The sequence below is a fragment of the Bos mutus genome, chromosome 2 (assembly GCF_027580195.1).
Source record: "Bos mutus isolate GX-2022 chromosome 2, NWIPB_WYAK_1.1, whole genome shotgun sequence".
NCBI classification, from domain to species: domain Eukaryota; kingdom Metazoa; phylum Chordata; class Mammalia; order Artiodactyla; family Bovidae; genus Bos; species Bos mutus.
Window position 1 is genome coordinate 59623603 of NC_091618.1, and position 20465 is coordinate 59644067.

General features: G+C 37.4%; 1 protein-coding gene across 1 annotated transcript in view; it reads right to left on the bottom strand.

Annotated features, from left to right (window-relative positions):
• CNTNAP5 (contactin associated protein family member 5) overlaps positions 1–20465 on the bottom strand; it is a 1036258-nt gene that overhangs the window by 724695 nt on the left and 291098 nt on the right. The window lies entirely within an intron of this gene.

Here is a 20465-nt window from a genome sequence, read left to right on the forward strand (position 1 = left end):
CACGCTCAACTTCTAAGACTGTTGCTGAGAGTTCAGTGATGGCTGAGGACCCTTCACACAGCCTGGTAATTAATATAGAGTCAATAAATGTTAGCTTCTCATACTGTCCAAGGGATTTTCAAGGCAAGAATACTGAAGTTGTTTGTTATTCCCTTCTCCTTTTCCTAAAGGAAATCAATTCTGAATATTCATTGGATGGACTGATGCTAAAGCTAAAGCTCCAATACTTTGGCCACCTGATATGAAGAACTGACTCACTGGAAAAGACCATGATGCTGGGAAAGATTGAAGGCAGGAGGAGAAGGGGATGACAGAAAATGAGATGGTTGGATGGCATCACCAACTCAATGGACATGAGTTTGAGCAACTCCAGGAGATGGGAAGGACAGGGAAGCCTGGTGTGCCTCAGTCCATGGGATTGCAAAGAGTTGAAGATGACAGAGCTACTGAGCAACATATATTAGTTACAATTCCTTTTATTGTACAAGCTAATACTGTAGAGAGTGTTCTAGGTAGTTCACTCTTTTATGGTGGGCATTAGGGCTCATTCATTCGGTGTGTTGGTAAAATCAGGAGATGAACACCAACTCTAATTCAATATGGGTATTGTTATTGTTGTTTAGTTACTAAGTCATGTCTGACTCTTTGTGACCCCATGGACTGTAGCCCACCAGGCTCTTCTATCCATAGAATTCTCCAGGTAAGAATACTCGAATAGGTTGACATTTCCTTCTCCAGGACATCTTCTCCAGGGATTGAACCTGTGTCTCCTACATGGTTGGCAGGTGGCTTCTTTACCACAGAGCCACCAGGGAAGCCCCAATATGGGTATATATATCACTGATTTAGTTTGATATATTCGTCAAATATCATCATTCTTCAGTCAGAAATTGCATCTTAGAGAAATTAGCACAACAGTGTAAATCAACTATACCTCAATAACATTTTCAAAAAAGAAAAGAAACCATATCTTGGAATGACATGATTGGGTCTGATGAAACCACTCTACTTCATCTTAAACATTTAATCACTCAGGAAAGACGCAGTATCATCCTCTTGAGCCTTGTTTGTTCAAAATTTCTTCTAATTTGCAGAAAACATTGAAGTCATTGCCTGTCTAGGGCTTTGTTTTGATTGTGGACTGATAAGGAAACACACGATTGGCCATATGGGGTATTAAGATATGGTAATTTCCATATAAAGTTGACTATCATGAATAATTAGACAAAGGTAAATGTTTTCTAAGATCTGTTTGGATTTTCTCTGTAGGAGTAAAGGCCTTATATTTTTAACTGAATTACCACATTTTCCCAGTAATTCTTTTAAAATAATTTGTGATTCCTTCAGTGGGAATTAATTAAATGAGCAGAATCTGCTTATAGATTATTATAAACTTGTTATTTTCAAAGTCTATCTTAAAATATAGCATTGGGTCTACTAGGCCTAATGATCTTGGATATTTTGAGCAAATCAATGATCTTGTTATCTTGCCTAACTCAGGGACTGGCTTCATCTGTGTTTGTAAAACATGCCATCTAAGTCCTAAAAGTTCCTTCAACTTTCTTAGTGTTAATTACATTTATGCTCCAAATATTCATTAGAGGATGAACTGACACTGAGAGCTTAACACAACAAGAATGATGTTCCATTGGCTGAACCATAGGGTCACTTGGCAGGAAGGTAACAAGATCAGTTATAAGATGACCTGGCTCCTGAGGCTGGCCTCTTCGGTATGTTGACATGGTTATGATTGTGAAAACACAGGCCCTGACCGTGGACTAATGCAGATTCAATCCTGGCTCCTGTACTTAGTAGTTCCCTGACATTTGTTCTACTAGCCCTGAATTGCCTGTAGTGAGATTTCTAATTGTGAAGACAAATAATCATGCACACTCATATACGCAAACACACACACATACACTGTTCTTGCTAGCAGATAAACCTATTTCTAACTTATGTGCTGAAGCCATCATCATCAATAACAATAATAATAAGGATGATTCACTCAATGTTTATTTTAATGTAACAGAGTGGTGTATAGTAAAATTTCTGAAGCTGAAAGTTAATGAGAATTGTCAGTACACAATCACTTATATAAGAAATAAATGTTGGGGTTTCCTGGAGGTAGGAATATGTTGAAGTATCTACATGACTCTTGAATATTATACCCATTTTTAAAATAACAGCAAACCTACCACCAGGTCTTACATCTTATAGGACTTTTATGGTTTCTCTTCTTTAGTTGCAGATTATTCATGACTAGAGAAATCAATAAACTTTCCTTGCCCAAAGGCCAAAGAGAGCCTGGGCTTTCCGCATTTCATCTAATAATATGAATCCAGGAAAATGTGCTGAGGTCGACCCTGCCTTGCACGGCAATGTGCCGTGTTGATTATTTATGATGAAAGAAGCCGCAGGTCAAGGTATAAACTCCTAACTAGCAGGCAACCCCTTTTCTGACATGATTAAAAAGCAATTGGTTTTTGGTTGTATCTCAGGAAGCAACATTTATATTTTACATGTGGTTATGGGAGAAGAATATTTTGAGATAGAATCTCAAGGCTGGAGGGGTCCTTAAAGGTCATTCAGCTCAACTCCCTCATCTCGGGTCTATACCATTGCCTGAAGGAGGCAGTCTGACTGGCTGATGTTTCCTGAGTCCCTTTATCTTTATGGTGGCTTTATTCTCATCATGGGAACCACATATCACCTACTTCCAATCTTGCCAAAATAACAGGCTTTAGGTTGGACATCTGGATTACTTTTTACCCTTTTCAATTTGACTTGGTTTTAATATGCTTACTGTCATAATTTTTCTTCTGAGTAAACATTTTTTATCTGTACTGTGCTTGAAATGTTTAAAACACTTACAACCCCAAATAGTCCCACTCCCCAAATATTTTTTTGCTGACCAGTCTGGAGAAAAATAGTCCTAAATCCCTTCTCATAGATAAATTTGCAAAGAAAGAACACGTGACACATTTAACTAGTTCAAATTTAGACTTTGTTAAAATACCTAAATTCCCCAAGAAGGGAAACATTTTTCACTAAGACTGAACTTGGAAGTTCAGTACTATTGGAAGTTTGGGCTGAAATATCCTCTCCTTGGACTAGGCCCATAATATCAGCTGAGACATCAGGGAAGCCCTAGAATTCTGGAGTTGGTAGCCTTTCCTGTCTCCAGTGAATCTTCCCAACCCAGGAATTGAAGTGGGCTCTTCTGCATTGCAGGCAGATTCTTTACCAGCTGAACTACCAGGGAATCCCCCTTTAAGTTAAAACTACAGATCAAATCTTGCCTTTGAAGGCTTTTTATTTTTATTCATTCTCCATCAGAAGCCTGACTGAGATGTCCTAAGACATGTAACATTAGGTTTCCTTCCCTTTCATTTCCTAGTCTCTGTACCTGTTAACATCAGAACTTCACCCTACCACCCATGGTACAACTAAATTCACAGGGAAACTCTTATTTAAGAAGTTTTTCTCATATACATTTGACTTTTGTGGTTCTTAAAATATTTCTCAGGAGTACAGAATGTTTCAACGTGAAACTTGCTGAATAAGGATCCTGGGCTTCTGAGAAACTTCATAGCACTTGAAATTAAGGGGAGGAAAACAAGATGAACTTTTGACAGACATTAGATAGTTCTATTTAGAGAAGTAAATGGCAACCAACCCCAGTAATCTTGCCTGGGAAATCCCATGGACAAAGGAGCCCGGAGGGCTACAGTCCATGGGGACACAAAGAGTTGAACATGACTTAGTGACTAAACAACAAAAGATAGTTCTATTGGCAGCAAAGCTTGGCCAAACAAATAAGAAGCTCACGAAGAATTCAAGTGAGGAAAAAGCTGATGACCAGGTACAAGGCTGGAGTCACTGATAGGCCATCAGGGAAGGCACTTAATAAGACCTGTGTCATGCAGGGTGTGGAGTTCCAAAGCTCAGTGAACAAGCAGCAGTTGAAATTAATACTAGAGATGATGGGAGAAACTACAAAATATATGTATATATGTGTTGGCCAGAAAGTTCATTTGGGTTTTTCCACAAGATGTTACAAAAGGCCCAAATGCAATTTTTGGCTAACTCAGTTGTTCCAAGAGCCAAGAAAGCTGTCTGACCCTATGTGAGAAAAATCATGGTGATGAGGTACTTCTCCCATAACATAAGGGAAGAAGTGTGTCAAGAATGAAGGCAGCTAGAGAAGGATGGATTATGGATAAAGAGTGACACAAGATCAATGGGCCAGAAATTAAAAAGACTCAAATATTTCCGTATGAGACATCCACAGCCAGGAGATGATAGAGCCATAAAGATAAGGAAGCAGGATCTTGGCCCATGCTGGAAAGTCTTATATGCTGCTTTTCTCTTTAATTAGATGTTGCAATCTCATTTTTATTGTAACCAATAATGATGCCAAAACAAACATAAAATATGCCCTCCTGTTTCCAGCTAAAACAATCAGAAATAAATATAGTTTTTATGTTAAAGAACTTATGTAGCTTGTACTACATGGACTGTTTTTGCTGATGGAAAAATTCAATTTTACATTAAATACTTATTAATAAATAAATACATGTATTAAATAACCAAATGGAATTTCCCTTTTAGTTCTCAAAATGTACCATCTATAAGTAAATTTTGAAACTCCCTTGTGATTTTACAGACCTTTATTCTTTTTTTTAAATTAATTTTTATTGGAGTATGTTTGCTTTACAATGTTGTTTTAGTTTCTGCTGTGCAGCAGAATGAATCACTGTACTTATACATATATCCCCTATTTTTTAGATTGCCTTTCCATTTAGGTCACCATAGAGCACTGAGTAGAGTTCCCTGTGCTATACAGTAGGTTCTCATTATATAGTTAAAATAGCTATTTCCTACATAGTATCAATAGTGTATACATGTCAGTCCCAACCTCTCAGTTCATCGCAGTCCCATCTTTCCACCTTTATATCCATGTACTCTATGTCTGTGTCTCTATTTATATGCTGCTTTTGAAAGTAGGACCTCAGAGCAAAGGGTGAGAATGCTGGGTTTTGCAGTCCATAAGCAAAAATGTTGTCTGAGTGTCTGGACTGAGTTTTTAAGATAATAGTAGTGAGATACATATTCTGATAATAACATTTAGAAACTCGATATTGGAAAAAATACAGGGAAGTTTATGCAAAGGAAAATTTTCTGTTTGTTTCACATTTGTTTTCTTTCAAGTCTGCATCAACATTAGAAAATTAAAGTGTAGCATATAGCTGAGATGCTGTGTATAGGACATGTTTAAAAACGTAGGATGGCCAGAGAGGCAGAGCATCCACCTGGTTGTCCCATATGTGATTATTTAGCAATTGACATCACTCATCTAAATCTCAATGTGCTCTTGCATAAGAAAAGAGTTCAGGCTTATTCTTTCACACATGAACATTCTGTTTTCTCAACATTATTTGTTGAAGAGACTATATTTTCCCAATTGCATGTTCTTGGCACCCTTGTTGACCACCAGTTGACCGTATATAAGTGGGTTTACTTCTGATCTATCAACTCTGTTCCATGTCTATGTGTCTGTTTTTATGCCATTATTTTATTGCTTTGATTATTGCAGCTTTGTAATAAATCTTAAATCAGGAAATGTGATGCCTCAAGCTTTGGGTTTTGTTCTTATTTAAAACTGCTTTGGCTAATCAGCATCTTTATGGTTTCATATCCAGTTTTAGCGTTTATGTTTTTATCTCAGTAAAACCTGTCATTGGAATATTGACAAAGTTTACATGGATCCAAGTTTTCTTGGATTCCAATAAGTATTAAAAATTTAAATGTAAGAATTGAAGTCATAAAGCTACTGGTAAAAACACAGAGAGGAAAAACTTCTTGACATTGGTCTTGGTAATGATTTCTTGGATATAACATCAAAGTCACAGAAATAAGAAAAAAATAGACAGGATTATATTAAATTTCTTCACAAGAAGGTAACAATTAGCAAAATGAAAAGGCAGTCTATACAATGAGGAAAATAATTGCATGTCATACATCTGATAAAGGATTAATATACAAAATATGTAGGGAACTCCTATAATTCAATAAAAAAATAAACTGATTAAAGGCACTGAATATATATTTTTCCAAAGAGGACATACAAATGGCCCAACAGGTATATGAAAGTGTGCTCAGCATCACTAATCCTCATGGAAATGCAAATCAAAACCACAATGCAATATCACCTCACACATGATAGGGTAGCTATTATCAAAAACACAAAATATATGAGTGTTGCTGATAATGTGGAGAAATTGAAACTTTTGCACACTGTTGGTGAGAATGAAACTTGTTACAGCCACTATGGGAAACAGAATGGAAATTCCTTGGAAATTAAAAATAGAATTATCATATGATCCAGCCATTCCATTTATGAGTGTGTATCAGCTGGAACTGAAATCAGGATCATGGAGAGATATTTGCATGACCAATTTCACGGCAGCATTATTCACAATAACCAAGACAAGAAAGCAGAAAATGTCCATTTTCAGATAAATGGATAAAGAAAAAGTGGCATATACATGCAAGGAAATGTCATTAATCCTTAGAAAAGAAAGAAATTGTACCATTTATGTCATCATGGATGACCCTGGAGGACATTACCCTAAGTGAAATAAGCCAGATGCAGAATGACAAATACTATATGATACTATTCATATAAGGTATCTAAAATAGTCAAGCTCATAGAAGCAGAGAACAGAATGATGATTGCCAGGGGATAGGGAGGTATTAGTCAAAAATACAAAATTTTAGTTACATTAGATGAATAAATCTTCAGTTCAGTTCAGTTCAGTTGCACAGTCGTGTCCAACTCTGCGACACCATGGACCGTAGCCTACTAGACTCCTCTGTCCATGGGATTTTCCCAGCGAGAATATTGGACTGCATTGCCATGCCCTTCTCTGTGGGATCTTCCCTGACCCAGGAATCAAATCCATGTCTCTTGCATCTCCTATATTGCAGGTGGATTGTTTATGGCTGAGCCACCAGCACCGGGGAGGCCTATATAGCACAGCACTTATAGTTAATAATACTGAATTGTATAATTAAGATTTGTTCAAAGTAGACTTTATATTGTGTTCGTATAACCCATTCCCAAATAATGATATAAAAAGAGGGTAGAAGGAAACTTTCGTGATGAATATGTTTACGGTATAAATTTTGGTGATAGTTTCACAATGTATATTTATCTCCAAACTCATCAAGCTGTATATACATTAAATAAGTAGAGATTTTTGGTGTTAATCATGCAAAAGGTGTTAAAAAAGATGTTCTCTTTTAAAGTTAAAGACAATACAAAAAAGATAAATATCTAATTAATGATTTACATTACGTATGTTAAAATAATACTTTGGCATACTGGGTTCTTTAAAATATTGTAAAATGATGTCAACTGCTTGTTTTTGCTTTTTAAATGAAACACAAGAAAATGTTTATTTGCATATGTAGCTTGCCTTCTATTTCTTTGATAAAGCCATAGTTTATATACTTTGGAATCACACAGGTCTGTGAGCCTACACCAACTCTTTTGTCATGTATACATGTTACTTCTGTGTCAACATACACATATCTGTTTAATGTCTGTTTCAGAGCTAATGTGACAATAAGAAGTAACTTACTAGGGGCAAAGATTTTACAAGATGGCACCCCCTCCACTAGTCTCCTTCTGGGGCTCCTGGCTGAGACCACACCAGAAGCCCAGCTCTTCTTCCAGGGTACGTAAGCAAACAAAGCATCCCAAATGGAAGCACATTTTATAACTATTTTGAATGGGAAATAGAAATTTGAGTTGTTTTGGTCAGCAATTTTAATAGCCAGGGATGAGAAAATCTTTCTAAGTCTCAGATCTGGACATTGACATATAATATACTCAAGAAAACATATGATATACTCAATATGGGGAAATCTGGAGGTCTGTCTTTCTCTTTAAGCCACTAGGGTAACCATTGCTCATCCCCTGCTCCATATCAGGACACTATTCTTTGATAACTATTGTTAATTTTAGCTCAAATAAGTACAGTCTCCCACAATACACTGCTGTATCATCCACTGTAGTTTCTGAATCCAAAATATTCCTGGTAAGTAGATAAGTTTGGTAGCATTCTGATGTTACATGTGAGGGACCAAAGGCAAGAAATTAATCAACATAGTGGTTATGTTGCACAGTATATTGTATTTAATACTCATAGGACTCTTAGCTTAATAATTTAAATAACTGTCTTAAGTCTGCACATCTAGTAAGTGTCAGAATCAAGACTCTCATCACTCTTCCTATGTTTTGTGCTAAGTTACTTCAGTTGTGTTGGACTCTTTGCAGCCCTATGAATTGTAGCCCACCAGAGTCCTGTCCTTGGGATTCTCCAGATAAGAATATTGTAGTGGGTTGCCATTTCCTCCTCCAGGGGATCTTTCTGACCCAGGGATAAAACTGTTTACGTCACCTTTTATGGCACATTTTATGTCTCCTGCATTGGCAGCCAGGTTCCTTACCACTAAAACCACCTGGGAAGTCCCCTATGTTTTAGCACTTCTTTGGACAAATGAAATCAAGAGCTAAAGTTCTTGAAGAAATGACCTCCAGGATCATGCATTTACTCATCTGATGCTTAGAGATATTCTTTACCCAGAGTCATGCAATGAACTTGTGACTTTTCCAAACAAAGCCAAATGATCTTTGCTGTCATGCTCCGAATTGATCTTTATAAGAATAATCTTAATAAGATAATACAGTATACTTATAATTGGGCTTCCCAGGTGACTCAGTGGGCAAAGAATCCACCTTCAATGCAGGAGATGGGGATTCCATCCCTGAGTTGGGAAGATCCCCTGGGAGAGGGCATGGCAACCCACTCCAGTATTCTTGTCTAGAGTATCCCATGGACAGAGGAGCCTGGCAAGTTATAGTGCATAGGGCTGCAAAGAGTAGGATGCTGCTGAAGTGACTTAGCATGCATGCATGTATGATTTCTTCAGTGCCTACTTCAAGATTGGTGTTATACTTGCACTGTGCCATTTTATTATTGCAACTGCCTTGTAAAGTAAATATGTGTATGTGCTCAGTCCTGTCTCTTTGCGACACATGGACTATAGCCGACCAGGCTCCTCTATCCATAGAGTTTTCCAGGTAAGAATACTGGAGCCATCTCCTACACCAAGGGATCTTCCCAACTCAGGGATAGTACCTTAGTCTCTTGCATTGGCAGATGGATTCTTTACCACTGGGCGACCTATTTCACAGATGAGGAAATAAGCTCAGAGAACTTTGGTAATTTGATCATCAGCACACAGCTAATGACTGGCAAAGAAGAATTTGTATTAAAATGTATTTAATTCACTAACTCCCTTCTTTTCTATGAGACAATAAAGTTAGAGTTATATTTTGACTGTAAATGATAATGTTTTAATATACCGTTTTTCTTTTTCTTTTCTAAACTCCTCTGAAGAGGTGAAGGGTAGGTCAGATGATTTCTGAAAAGTTCTTAGTCTTCAGATTGCCTTTCTGTAAGCACATTCTATAAAAATGCCTGATGTGTATACGCGACAGCCAGTTCTTATTAAAGACCATTTCAATCCACTTTCATAACATATTTAAAAGTAAAGTTTATTGCTAGAGAAAGTACCTACTTCATAAGCCAAAGCAATCCATCTTATCCTAACATAAGAAAATAAATGAAAACTAAATGTCCAGAATAAGAACTGGGAAAACTAAAAATATCTTAGAAATAAGCTCCTTCTCTGTTTTAATTTTTGATGACAGCTATCTCAAATATGGAGGGACAATAAAAATAAGTCTATGTCATAGGCACACACACAATTAAAACCTAAAGATAAAATGAAGATGAATTCCTTAAATAGAAAACTAGTTTTTTAAAAAATAAATTTGAAAAGAGGGAGAAAATGAAATCTATTTCTTTTGGAGGCCAAATTTTCAGATGAAAACTGAAAAGTTATATAGATTCAGAGACCCTTCTTGGATTTCCTGGGCTTTTTTTTCTTCTCTTCCTGCCAGTCCTGCATGCAATTAAGTGATGCATTTTTCCGAACGCCACTTTCAATCATGTCACATCTTGCTCCAGATCTTCTCTTCCTCTCTGTGTAGCCACACTTCACTCTGTCCTTTTGAACCACAGAGCTAGTCTTAGCTGTTGTGTTGTGACCTGAATGTGCCCCTTCAGAATGTCACATATGCTCCCAACCACTGACTATCTAATTGTGCTACCTAATTGTGTCCCTGGTTAGTCCTCTCTCATAGAATCTACTCTCTTCTTCCTTTTTTTTTCATTTATTCATTTATTTCTTTTTTTGAGGTGCTGTGTCTTCATTGCTGCATGCAGACTTTCTCTAGTTGTGGCAAATGGGAGCCACTCTCTAGTTGCCTAGAGCTGGCTCTAGAGTGTGGCTCAGTAATGGTGTTGCACAGGCTCAGCTACCCCAAGGCATATGGAATCTTCCTGTGCCAGGGCAGGCAGATTCTTAACCACTGGACCACTAGGAAAGTCTTTCTCTTTCCTTTTTAAGTCAAACCTCCTCCATAAATTCTCTCTGATTTATTCAACCCAGTCTCATCTTTCTCTTTCCTGGACACATCTGGTGATGTTTTCCAAACTTTCTCAAATCAAAACAATTATTTTTTTTACAGTGCAGTAGGAGGTGGTCCAGTCTTTGGGACAGAAACTCAACCTCGGCCCTAGGCAGCATCTCCAAGGGCTGAGAGAACCCATGAGTCTGTACAAAAATAACCCATTCCTTGACATAGCCAAGCAGTCAAGAAGTTCTGTTTCGTAAGATCAATGACCCTAATTTTTGGAAGCAAACACAAGGTGTATTTAGTGTGATAAACATATCTATTCTTCTTTTTTAGGCATTTTATTTTAAATATAGCAGTGTGTACATGTCAATTCCAAACTCCCAATTTATCCCTCTCCCCACCCGCCACCCCCTGGTAACCATAAGTACCTTCTCTAAGTCTCTGAGCCTCTTTCTGTTTTGTAAATAACTTCATTTGTAATTATTTATTTTTCAGATTCTGTATATAAGGCATATCATATATTTGTCTTTCTCTGTCTTATTTCATTTAGTATGATAATCTTCAGATCCATTCATGTTGCTGCAAATGGCATTATTTCATACTTTTTTATGTCAAAGCAATATTCCATTGCATGTCTGTACCACTTCTTTAAACATTCAGCTCTCAGGGACATTTGGGTTGCTTTCGTGTCTTGGCTATTGTAAATAGTGCTGCTATGAACATTGGGGTGCATGTATCCCTTCTCAGGATATATGACCAAGACAGGGATTGCTGGATCATAAGGTAGTTTTTTTTTAGTTTTTTTAAGAATCCTCCATACTGCTTCTCCACAGTGGGCTATGCCAATTTACATTCCCACAAACAGTGTAGGAGGATTCCCTTTTCTATATACCCTCTCCAGCATTTATCTTTTGCAAATTTTTAAAATAATGGTCATTCTGATGGGTGTGATATAACATCTCATTGTAGTTTTGATTTGCATTTCTCTAATAATTAGCGATATAGAACATCTTTTCATGTGTTTTTTGGTCATCTGTTTATCTTTGGGGAAATGTCTCTAAGTATTCTGACCATTTTGGGATTGGATAGTTTTCTTTTGATATTGAGCTGCTTAACCATACTTATTCCAATGGTAGGAATACTGGAATCGAAAAGAGGATCTGATATTTAGATAAAGTCATTTTGATATGACCATTTATATCATTTTGATATTTGGAATATGAATATTTGGCATAGTTTTTTTTTAATTTAATTTTATATTGAAGTATAGTTGATTTATAATTTTGTGTTAGTTTCAGATGTGCAACAAAGTGATTTAGTTATAGATATACATATGTCCATTATTTTCAGATTCTTTTCCCATGTAAGTTATTATAGACTATTGAGTAGAGGTCCCCGTGCTATACAGTAGGTCCTTGTTGATTATCTATTTTATTTATAGTAGTGTGTGTATGAAGAAGTGAGGTGAAGTGAAGTCACTTAGTCATGTCCGACTCTTTGCGACCCCATGGACTGTACCAGGCTCCTCAGTCCATGGAATTTTCCAGGCAACAGTACTGCAGTGGGTCGCCATTTCCTTCTCCAGGGAATCTTCCTTATATTAATCTCAAATTCCTAATTTATCCCTCCCCTAATATTTATGTGGAATCTAAAAAATGATGCAAATAAACTTGGCATATTTTCCTATGAAAGGAAATTTTTATATAGCCACATCTTGCCTTAGTCTAAAAAGATGCAAAGTCATTGGAATTATGAATTTAAAAATTGCCAGATCATATACTCAACAGGCATTCTCATTTACCTCCTTAAAAATTTATAGAACTCAGGTATTCTGTCAGACAGAGGTGACCCTGAGGTGTCTTGGAGTGAAATAAGACTGGCGTGTCCTAGCCATTCACTTCTGCCAGTCCTTGACATAAGAGCTGTACCTTTGTTCCAGCCTCACCACAATTTTCCAAAAGAGGGGTGTGCCTATGCAACTCATGATCCTTAAGCAATATTGCTGCCATATTCCCTCCTGAGTGATCTAACATCTAATTTTTAAAAATTATTTAGAGATGTCTTCTTTATGCTTGTAAATATGTATTGGAAGAATTGTTTTGCTTCCTATATTACAGCACCTCTTTGTCTTTATTAATACGCGTTGACACGGTTTAAGTAAGTAGGCTATCTGTCTGACCAGACAACACCTTCAGTTCTCCAATTCAATCAGGCTTTTCCTTATTTTCTTTCAATCTGATTGGCTGTCTTGACCTATTTTAATCGTGGAAACCTTGAGATACATTTTTATTCTGTACATTTTTTTACTTCAGTGTATGCTGTAGGATAAGGCTGTGACTTAAATAGATGGATATCCTACAGCCAGTTTCCAATTGTGCGACTGCCTTATCTTCTTATATTCAGGGCTCATTTTTGTTCAGCTTGCTTTTGCTTTTGAGTCAGTCTGCAGAGGCCTTTCTCTCTTATCATTTTCAATGTTCAAACTACGGGTGAGAAAAAATCCCTCTTCCTGGTGCTTGTTGTGGCTGCTGTTTTCCAGGAATGGCAGACACAAAGCATCTGAAAGCTTCTATTGCCCACTGGATGTGCAGCTGGGAAATCCGCAGAGCCCTGAACGTCTTATCATAGGTGCAACAACACGTGTATACCTGTGGCAGATTCATTTTGATATTTGGCAAAACTAATACAATTATGTAAAGTTTAAAAATAAAATAAAGTTAAAAAAAAAAGTGTCCTGGACTCTGAAGGCTCAATTCCAGAAGACCCCAGAGAAAGAAAACTATCAACCCATCTAAGCCTAATGGAAGCCCTGATTTGGGGCCAGTGGCCACTTCTCAAGGGCACACAGGGATCTCAGTGTTCTGAACTGAGTCCTGACTCTGGAAATCGTTTGCTTATGTGAAAAGGATTCTTGAAATCATTAGTCACGTTCATGTGTTTACTTCTTTATACCTTGAAAGTACTAGGAAGTCAGCAAGATAGACTTTAAAATACAGTACATTCATTTAAAAAGTGAAAAGTAATTGTTTTCTTATTATAAAAGCACTATATAATACTTGTCAGAGAAGGCAATGGCACCCTACTCCAGTACTCTTGCCTGGAAAATCCCATGGATTGAGGAGCCTGGTAGGCTGCAGTCCATGGGGTCGCTAAGGGTCGGACACGACTGAATGACTTCCCTTTCACTTTTCACTTTCATGCATTGGAGAAGGAAATGGCAACTCACTCCAGTGTTCTTGCCTGGAGAATCCCAGGGATGGGGGAGCCTGGTGGGCTGCTGTCTATGGGGTCACACAGAGTCGGACATGACTGAAGTGACTTAGCAGCAGCAGCAGCATAGTACTTGTAGAAAAAAATAGCTTAAAAGGAGAAAAATCCAGCTATTCTCCTCACCCAGAGACACTATCTGTAACACTGGGTATACAGCTTTCTGAATCTTTTATATCACATATACAGCTTTTAAAACAAAAGGTTCATACTGTATATATTATTTTATAACCTGTATTTTTCACTGGACATATATTATGAACATCTTTCCATGGCAATAAATATTAATTCTACAACATCAAAAAATATATATAAATGAATAGAATACCAGGCTTCTGGTCACATGATCTAGGTTTGAATCAATTCTCCTCATCAGGACTTCCAGTATATCCCTCAGTAGTATCTATATCTATAGTATATCTATAGTATCTCCCTTAGACCAGGTAGGAGGGGCCCCTGCCCTGGGCTCCCTGCTATAAAGGAGCCCTGCTTTGAGTTTCTCCCTTGATGAGGACTCTGATGGGTGAAGAGCTTACCTGGAAACTTTATTCTTCTTCCTCCATCCCAGTTTAGACCATGATTCTTAAAGGGTCTCCAGACCTCAGAATTACCTAAACCATTTCAGGGTCTGTGTAGGCTTCACCTGGGTGCACTTTCCTCGGGGAAGAGGGGCCAGGGCACAAAACTAGTGTGGGTACCCACAGGGCCAAGGCATGATGGGCAGCGTCAGCTGAGCATGGGAAGAAGTGTGTGCAGAGGTTGGAAATGTGAGCTCTGACCCTGGGATGTGCTGGATGGGTCAGTGGTGAGAAAGGAAGAGGTTGTTGTGCATCACATGCCACCTGAACCTAGATGCTCATGTTATGGAAGGATAAATTGGGAGTTTGGGATGGACATATGCACACTAGCTTTCAGGAGGTGCTGCTGCTACTGCTGCCACTGCTAAGTCACTTCAGTCATGTCCAACTCTGTGTGACCCCACGGACTGCAGCCTACCAGGCTCCTCCATCCATGGGATTTTCCAGGCAAGAGTACTGGAGTGGGGTGCCATTGCCTTCTCCGTTAGGAGGTGCTAGTGGTAAACAATCCTCCTGCAAAACAGGAGACACAAGAGACATGGGGTCAATCCCTGGGTCAGGAAGATATCCTGGAGAAGGAAATGGTAACCCACTCCAGTATTCTTGCCTGGAAAATTCCATGGGCAGAAGAGGCTGGTGGGCTACAATCCATGGGGCTGCAAAGAATCAGACACAACTGAGCACACAGTACAAATACACACTACTATATATAAAATAGATAACCAATGAAGTCTTATTGTATAGCACAGGGAACTCCACTCAATATTCTGTAATAACATAAACAACAAAATAATTTGAAAAAGAATCAATACATGTATGTTGATAACTGAATCACTTTGTTGTACACTTGAAATTAACACAACATTGTTAATCAACTACAGTCCAATATAAAATAAAAAAATTGAAAACAAAAGTATATTTTTGAACAGTGAAGGAGAGATCGCAAGTTATTTAAAACACAAGTTCTTAACTTTGTATGGCGTAAGTTATAGCTTGCATGAACATAGGCATTTGTGATGATATGATATTCATTTGTAATATTCCCAAGCAAAATTGTCAGATGAAGTAGTGCCTCCTTTTATGAATTGGAGTGAAATTTAAAAAATCTCTAACTTTATTTCCCAAAGATGTCTTAAACTTTAAAAAAAAAAAAGTTTTAAATTTTATTTTTTGGTCATGTTGCATGGCGTGCAGAATCTTCACTGACCAGGGATAGAACCTGTGTTTCCTTCAGTAGAAGCACAAAGTCTTAACCACTGGACCACCGGGGAAGTTCAGAGTAAATTTATTTATTTCTATGAATCACAAATTTTTACCAATAAAATGAAACAATAATATTTACCTTTTGCTCAAAGTTAATTTTAGGATATTTATAACAACAGCAAAGAAAGTGTGTTAATCTTTTTTCTCAGATGGATACTCACATGGGAGGAAAAAACAAAATGAAAAACAAAAATAAAAGCATCAATGCTTATATTTTAATCATGTTCAATTATAATCAGTTACAAATGTCTTGTTACTCTCTTTGAAAGGGCAGTCCTCTTTCTTGACGCTATTGACAGTCACATAACACTGATTTATTCTTTTCTTTGCCAACATCTATTTACCCAAAGGCAGAGTGATTCAACTAGTGTTGGAAGTACCTAGGTAAGTGTCAGCCCCCACGTTCACTCTTAGGACAGCTTGTCTCTTTGTTTTTATTTTAAATTTTGACTTCATCTTTACTATTTCACTTTTGTCATCCTCTCTTTTTAAAAAATGCTTTCTTTTTTAAAATAAAATTTAATTCCAAAAATTGAAGTGTAGTTTACAATGTGTTAGTTTCAGATGGACAGCAAAGTCATTCAGTTATATATATATATATATATATATATATATTTATATACATATATATACACACTTCCTTTTTTGCAATCTTTTTGCCTATAGATTATTACAGAATATTCAGTAGAGTTCTCTGCACTATACAGTAGGTCCTTCTTGTTTACCTATTTTATATATAGTACTGCGTATATGTTAATCCTAAACTCCTAATTTATTTCTCACTACCCTCTTGCTATTCCCTTTGGTAACTATAAGCTTGTTTTCTATGTCTCTAAGTAGACAGGCAAATATCATATGATATCACTTATTTGTGGAATCTAAAAAGATGATACAAACGAACTTATTTTCAAAAGAAAGCTGATCTCCTTTAAAATGAAGATTCATTTGTACTGAAAGGCATTGCTGCGAATAATTGAGCTTGATCTTAACATAATGAGACGCTTTCTCACTCAGCGCATATATCCTGTCCTTCTATGTAACCAGAATCTTCCTGAGAGAGGTCTCTCTTGGATTAGATTAGAATCTGCACTAAAAGCTGCATTATTTTAAAGTGTGAGAGACTAAGTTGCATTATGTTTTCCCTCTGCTCCTGGGTTTTCTACTTTTTCTTCTTAAAACACTTTGTTTACCAGGAGCATTTTCTCCAAATTCTCCCAAGCTGTGAACATAATCTTATATACAGAACATTCTGTATTATCCAAAGCTGCATATTAGAAATATATATATTTCTCCCTAGATACTTAGGCTGTATAAACAATGCAAGTCATTCTCCTGGAAAACTACATAAATTTATATATTTTCTTCACAAAATGTGCTACCCTAATTTAATCAAAATTGATAAATGAGTGCAGAAACAGAAGCTGAAGCCCTAAAGACTAATATATTTAGTTTTTCTGATGTGCCATATGCATATTTACACTTCACAATTAAATGACATACAAGGAGACATGCAATATTCCAAAGAAATCGTGACAGCTTTATTAATTCTGCCAACAGCTCACAAGGTTGTTGGTCACAGGGGAATATTTACTGAATTTCTTGCCTATAAAGAGTTACATTTGGAATGGAAATTAATCACCATGACCCCAAAGGTGAGGATCTGAATTTTTACTTTAAATGTTCATGCTACATAAATTCAACAGCCTTTTCTTTCCAAATATTCTTCTAAGCAGTATCTACTTTGTTTAGGATCCAATTTTCACATTCTGTTAGGAAACATTTTCTCAACTTTTCAAATATACTTTGGAGAAGGCAATTGGACATCCATCAGGCAATCTTCTGCTCCATGCAGTGTGCATTTTCTGCACAGGATCAGGCAATGTGTAAAAATTATGAATCTTAAAATAGAATTTCACCATAAAAATTGGGAGAGAGAGATCAGATAACGCCTGTTTCCTAATGATAATGAGGACAGTAAATAATTTTAAAGCCTTCACAGCATGTTCTTTTAAAAAAAATCTCTCATCTCTCTTCTCCATATAATAAATCCACACTATGCTTAAGCCAGCAAAAAGCATATGTAATTTTTATTCTGTGGGGGTGTATTTTTGGAAAGGCAAACAAGATGCTGTCTTTTCACCCTGATCCAGGGTTAGCACACAAAAGACAAAGTATCGCTTGTCAGATAAATTCTAATTGGCTGGCAGTACTGAGTTTTATGGCTTCACTTCATCTGCACATGAAAACCAGGACATTAATATGCAGGGAAGAAACACATGATATAAAGTTCATATTGCAGGAGTTAAAGGAAGAACACCAACACATCAGTCAAATATGATCATCCGAAGACCTGTCAAGAGAAACTTTCAGCAGAAATACACCTTCTGCATGGAAGGCTGAGGGGATTACACCAAACAAGTCCTATGCAAGACACACATCGGAAAAATCTTTTGACAAATGCACTGAAGAAAATGAGATTTTATGCAACAGAGACCTATATATAAATCATTCTGAGGGCTGCCCAACTTCTTTTTTAGGGGGGAAGGCAAAGTTTAACTCTCTCTCAGAGCCAAATGGAGCCAAATCAGTTTCTGAAGTCTGCAAAAAAGAAAAAAGAAAAAGATACTGTCTCCGTAAATGCCAAGAGGATGGTTTCATCAAGTTTAATAACATGTTGACTCAGTTTTTTAAAATGGTCATGCACATAGACCAGATAATTCTCATTGGTTAGCAGGCCTGGTGATGCTGGGCTATTATAATATAAAAGGCCTTATACTTTCCTCCAACTCTGTAGCCTCAATTGCCATTGGTTGAGCCTTGACCATATACAAAGCTCAGGAAATAAGACTTAATAATCACACCAGTCTTTTAAATTTTCTTCACTTAATTTTTTTTTTTTTTTATTTGAGTATACTTGGTTTGGGTTTTACTTGGCTTTGGGTTTCACTGGTGGCTCAGAGGTTCAAGTCTCTGCCTGCAATGTGGAAGACCCCGGTTTGATCCCTGTGTCAGGAAGATCCCCTGGAGAAGGAAATGGCAGCCCACTCCAGTATTCTTGCCTGGAGAATCCCATGGAGGAAGGAGCCTGGTATGCTACAGTCCACTGGGTCGCAGAGTCGGACATGACTGAGATATTTCACTTTCACTTTTATACTTGATTTACACTATTCTGTTTCTTTCCACTATACAGTAAAGTAAACCACTTATACATGCACATATACACACTCATTTTTTAGATTCATTTCCCATATAAATTATTACAGAGTATTGAGTAGCATTCCCTGTGCTGTACAGTAGGTCTTTATTGGTTATCTATTTTATATAGAGTAGTGTGTACATGTTAATCCCAATCTCCCAATTTATCCCTCCCTCCTTACCACCAGGTAACCCATAAGTTTGTGTTCTACATCTATGACTCTATTTCTGTTTTTTAAATAAGATCATTTGTACCCTTTTTTTTTAGATTCCACCTGTAAGTGATATTATATGATATTTGTCTTTCTCTTTCTGACAATCTCTAGGTCCATGCATATTACTGCAAATGGTATTATTTCACTCTTCTTAATGGCTGAGTAATATTCCATTGTATGTATGTACCACATCTTTTTTATCCATTCATCTGTTGATGGACATCTAGGTTGTTTTCATGTTCTGACTATTGTAAATAATGCTGCAATGAATATTGGAGTGCATTCCCCCCTACACTGTTGGTGGGGATGTAAATTGGTACCCCTACTATGGAGAACAGTATGGAGGTTTCTTAAAAACCTAAAAATAGAGCTTCCATATGATCCAGCAGTCCCACTTCTAGGCATTTACCCAAAGAAAACCATAATTCAAAAAGACTCTTCACTTCTTATTAAATTCAAACAGCTAATGAGGATCAGAGCCTGTCTATGGAACACCAGAGGCTAAACTCTGGATGAAAGCAGAGAGAAGGCTGACAATGTAGGACACATTTGAGACTTTGTGGTTAGTCTCCTGGTGGCTCTTGTGTCCTCCACTTGATTTTGCACTGATGCAAATCCCAGCTGACTGAGTCCTCTCTTTTCACCATTCTCAGGCTTCAGATGGAAATGTGAAGGCCATTTTTGCCTTTTGGGTAGTCTAGCCAGAGCTTCTGGGGAAGAAGATAGGTCCCAGTCTCCCAAATCAGCCCTCTGTCCCCTAGATAAGCCTGACCATACATACGCATGGCACCACCTCCAATTTCATGTCAGAATCCTTTACTCATGAATTAGTTTCATTCACTCCTCTAAAAGCCTTGCAAGAGAGCCTGCTCTTTCTGCTAACTTGCTGTCATCTGTCTTAGGCATGTTGTCCTGAGGACCCACATTCTTTCATCTCTGGACGCTTCTTGGAAGCACAGGCACAAAGCTCCCTTTTCAAGCAGAATTTCTTAAGTTCTAAGAGTGGCTGGTATGAAGGGCAGTGATGAATAAGTAGATGCTACACAAGTGGATGCCAAAGTGCCAATTTGTACTGTATGAATATAAGAGGGGATCGTGACCCCACTGGCATAGCCAGTGAGGATTTTAGGATGATCAGACTGTGCAGAGGCCCTACCATCCATTCATATCTTTCTGAAATTGAGATAAGGCAAACAACCATGGATGTGCAGTTCTGGAATGGCACAGTTCTCAAGTAAAGGATTCCAGTTGACAGAAGTATGCACAGTGGAGCTTTATTCATGGCCCCTCTTTGCCTGAATGAGGACAGGACAACCGGGCAACTCACAACTGTGACAAAGGCTCAAAACATTTATCCTAATCCTTGTCTGAAAACTTTCATTCCCCAAACAG